General features: G+C 42.2%; 1 pseudogene; it reads right to left on the bottom strand.

Moving 5' to 3' along the window:
• Positions 1-2,482: 2,482 nt before the first annotated feature.
• LOC145418862 (5S ribosomal RNA) lies at positions 2,483-2,600 on the bottom strand (annotated as a pseudogene).
• Between the last annotated feature and the right edge of the window lie 2,406 nt (positions 2,601-5,006).

Raw genomic sequence — 5,006 nt, 5'->3', positions numbered from 1 at the left:
GGGTTAGAGATTTATGTTGCCAAGTGTACAGTATTAATCTATGGAAGTGATTACTTACATTCTCTTTCAAAATTCGTATGTTTAGTAGGTTTTTCAGTCATAGAGGATTAGAATACCTGTTGATTTTATTTTATTATAATTTTTAAAGGTCAGTTTAAGGGTAATGCGTTGATTATTATTATTATAATTATTGTTATTTTTATTATTATTACTATTAGTGTTATTATTATTATTGGACTTCGTAATGACAATATTGAGGGAGGCTTAGGAGGCTTTAAAGAACCACTTGATTCTTTCTCTCTCTCTCTCTACCAGTTAACCCTGAGTCTTGGTAATGCTTGCGTGTGTGTTTTGCGGCATGGGTGGGGGGTACTTGAGTGCCTTTTTGAGTGCGTTTGGGGTGAGAAGAGACTTGGTGGAGTACTTTGAACCTCGAGGAGAACAAGGACTTAGAAGAAAAAGTTTTGGAGGTTAGGTGGAAGTTGTTAAGATGGGGGACTCGTGTGTCGTGCGTCTGTCTTGAAGGTAAGATATAATGCATAGTTTTGTGTGTGTGTGTGTGTGTGTGTGTGTGTGTGTGTGTGTGTGTGTGTGTGTGTGTGTGTGTGTGTGTGTACGTACTACTATTCAAAACACACACACACACACACACACACACGGGTATACCTTTGTTGTTATAATTATTTTTTATTACTTTGCTCGTATACCAAATCTTTAGCTTACCCAATATTTAATTCACCTCATTCTAGCCATAACGAAATATTCCCTCAACCCCTTCAGTACGGTGACGTCTTTTACGATTTATTGCTGCCATCTTCAGCGGGTTATTCGGTTCAGAAGCGACTTTTGGAACTGAAGAGGTTAGACTAACCTTCACTATACTCCCTCTACTCTATCTTGGCCCAGATTTTCGTCGTTTTGTAGCTTATTCCATGCAGCTCAATGGTAGAGGAAGGTAAACTACAGCTTAACGTCCATCAATTCGCACTCCTTCGTGACTAACATCATATTCTAGTGCTAAGCCATTGTTACAGCTCAGCATTCAAGATGGAAAGAAGGCAATTTCCAGCCAAGTTAGTGCAAAAAGAGTATAACACCTTCGCTTGTAAGATCCCTCTTAGGTGAATAGTATCGTGTGTGTAGTGGCATGATTAAAATATAAGAAAAGTTCCCAGATTTACAGGATATTTTCGTGGATAAAGCTTCATACTCGCTTGTTACTTTGCGTTTGTGTGTCGGCACTGCTTCGTGTTTCCGCTTCGTTGCTTCTTAACTCGTTATCGTTTTTTGCATATTATAAAATGTTCAGAGGGTTTTGTTTAGCTACGTGTTATATATTTATAATTTTATTTTTTTGGTGATATTCCTCTTCCTACAAATACCTGTTTTTGTGGCCTCACACCTATGTTTCTGGGATGAAGGTCCTGAAAATTACTGTGCATGTTCAGTCCACTACTCCACCCTGCTCAACCCTGCCATACTCTACAATACCCCACCTTTTTTGACTCCATACTTAACCGTCCAGTCCTGCCATTATCCCACTCCACCCCATCTAACCCAGTCATAGTCTGCTTTACCTCATATGTCAATTTTACCCCACTTCACCCCACCCAACCCCGTCATCACCCCACTCCACCCCACCCAACACCTTTATTACCCTACTCCACTTATCCTTCCCCCTACCTCAGTCGATCCCATTCAGCCCCATAATACTTTACCTCATCCGTGGTATACCAATTTGCAACCCGCTCAACCCCACCATTACCCCCATTCTACCCCATTCAACTCCGGCAGACTCCACCATACCCCATCCGTCATTTTTACCCACCTCCAACTCGCTTAACCCCTCCCATGTCAAGTACTTCAAAAATCGTAAGAATTTTGGAGTCTGCTTCCCATGCCAAGTAATTAAAAACAAAAATCATCCAAATTTTCGGGTCTACATCCCACTTCTCCATTTCAGGTTAAGCATATGACCCTAAATCTTGTTGTAATTAATTCCTTGATTGGCTGGAGGGTGTAGGTGACCTTGAAAGTGGTCATGACAGTGTTTTCAGGACCTGTTTGTAACTCTGAAACTGCAAAACTTTAGTATATATAAAGGAACTCACGGTTTGCTTCGTACTGCGAAACTTCGTCCACATGTTTCATTTGTAAGCTATCTGTTATATATATATATATATATATATATATATATATATATATATATATATATATTAGGGTGTTCCATAAATTAGAAGTTGAATGAAGTTTTAATCCACATGAGCCCCCATGTTCCATTTACTTAATAGATTCATATGGTGAAATTCTAACTAAATTGTTCAAGGTTTAGGGGTTCCGAATTTTATTCTCTTCAAGATTTTCATTCATCATTCATTGCCAGACACCATGTATCCCAAACGGGGTGGCCAAGGGCTTAGAGTTAATTGTTTTACAGGGAGGGGCACTAATCCTCCACCAACCCCACTTGACACGTAGGGATGCCAACAGCATCTGGTGTTCCCAGGCGGTCACCCATCCAAGTACTAACCAGACCCAACGTTGCTTAACTTCGCTGATCGGACGGGAAGCGGTGTACTCAACGTGGTATGGCAAGATAAAAATAAAAAATAAAAAAAAATCCGTCAAGGAATTTTATTACAAAAACTTGTACCACTTCACACATTTTCATATACATACCTGAAACATTACCACTTTGTGTCAGTCACTTGTCTAAGAATTCCTTCTTGGTTTTCTTTGGGTATTTTGCCCGATTCTGCAAAACAGTTTTGAGTTGATACTGCTTCTGCTCTTTGTTCTTCATTAGGGAAGAATTAAACTCTTTCTTGAGGACGATGCCTCGCTAAGCCCAATCATTTACGACAGCAATTTTGGAAACAGTTGCCGTTGCTTGCGTGAAGCCCTCTTCTTCATGCCACTTGCCAACAGATTTCTTTAAGAACTCTGTGTCCAGGTCGAGTGCTTGGAAGAAGGCCTTCTTTTTTCCTGTCACAAACTCGGCCAGGTGTTTTGAGGTAATATTTCTGACGTTCTTCCCTTCTAGTCACATTAGTTCTTTTTTTGATGCAGGCTTCATCAAACTTGCGACCATTAGAGCCTTTTCTTCATCTTCCACATGAACGTTGAAGAACGTCATAGCGATAAGAGTCTCAGAGATGTACCATAGGTGTCGAGATATGGCCTCTTGTGCAGCATTACCGTATGAATATCCCGACCTGGCAAAAGCTTCTGCATCACACAGAAATTCTAAATCAACTGCAGCTGCTTTGCTTGCGATTGCAACACGGCTCTAGCCTCGGATGTAGACGAGGGACACAAAAAGACCTACTGCTGTCAGAGCTTCAAACTCGTGACTTGGCATCTTGAACTGCATCTTCAGCAAAACCGCTTTCAGGGAAAAGATGGCATTTGTCATCCAACGAGCATGATGAAACCACCAGGGGCTCGGAGAGGGAACTCTGCTACTGTTGCTTCTCCCAGGAAGATGAGAACCAGCCGTAGCAGTTCTCTGTAGTCATCCCATTGGTGCGTCTTGCTCACCATCTCTCTCGCCAACAGAACTGACTTCTCCCTTAGTTCCTTGATAGTGTCGCGTACTTGATCAAAACTGTATGGTTGCACCTCTGACCAGTTGATGGATATCCATTGTACCTAGAACCTCTTAAAAATAGGGATATCAGGGCCAACTGAACGGCCATACGCAGGCTTGAAAACAAGGCTGAGGACAACAGCATAGATATGATGCCAACAGGCAAGGTACATGAGTTCTCTGCCAAGTCCATTCTCAACAGGCTACATGCCCCAGTATGAATCCCAGTGTTTGATGCTGTTATGTCAATGGACAGTCCCCACACATGCTTTTCCATCCCGTGTTCCTCAACTAATTCTACGCAGACTCACTTTATCTCCTCTCCGGTTCCTGCCATCACTTTAGGAATGCCGAGCAACTTCTTGCCGCCACCAGAGACGACGACAGCAATCCGGTCAATGTTTTCCTTCCCCTGTTCAGTGTCTGGTAGGAGTTTACCATATCAATGCAAGACAAGAATGTGGCCAGGACAAAATTCTTCGGACTGATCACTTTCAGCAGTCGCCTTCCTGTAAGCCTGGCATGTACGGTACATAGTGCTGGCAGAAACGGAAGGTTCGTTCAAGTCATGAGCGACTGGTTTAGTCAGTGCAGCATACAACATACCTGAATCACGGTAGAAAACATCCAGCAGATCGTAGATGCCAGCCAAGTCATGTGTCATCAGAAGCTTAGGTCGCTTCTTGGTACTTCCTTTGGAGGAGGATGCGACGGAATATGAGTCAGTCACTGATAAAGTTATACTCTCTAAAGCCACCATCTCTTCTGCAGTTTCCTGTTCCTCCCTGGCTGTCTCCTGTTGTTTTTTAAAGTTGTCCAGACTAATCCTCTTCCCTACCTCCTGTCGTTGAGGCTTCATATCTGTAGGACACATGCTGGTGGACTTGGGATTTTCACGCCGCATATCAAGATAGCTGATGTCCTCCTGATTCTTCATCATCTCTTTGGCCTGTGAGTGAGCGATGTCCATGGCCTCTTTGAACATTGCCTCTTTCACTCGGAAGAATTCTGCTTTCTGCGACTTGTTCTTCACAAGCAGGTCATATTCCTTGAGAAGGGATTCTATCTTCCTCAAAGCAGAATCTCGACGCATAGTGGGGATTCGCGCACTCTCCCAAAATATAAGATTGGCATCCAGACACAAGTTCGGGCATTTCGTACGTCCCAGTTTTTGCTCCTTTTGGTTGTAAAGGTACTTTTTGAGTAATTGCAACTTGGTGGGTAGGCCACTTGATGTGATGCTAGCATTCATCTGGCCAATAAGAAAAACTTCAGTTTTCGATCTGGTAGACATCTGGGGAAGAAAACAGAATAATTAATGCCACATTAACTATTTCGGATAGTAATAAACCTCATTTACATTCATAATTATATTCATATGTCTATCACACAGACAGTTATTATCGACGAATTAACA

This window comes from Coenobita brevimanus, chromosome 116 (genome assembly GCF_032717465.1).
Source record: "Coenobita brevimanus isolate Jiangsu-jjx chromosome 116, ASM3271746v2, whole genome shotgun sequence".
Classification (NCBI taxonomy): domain Eukaryota; kingdom Metazoa; phylum Arthropoda; class Malacostraca; order Decapoda; family Coenobitidae; genus Coenobita; species Coenobita brevimanus.
This window is presented reverse-complemented; position numbering and strand designations above follow the sequence as displayed.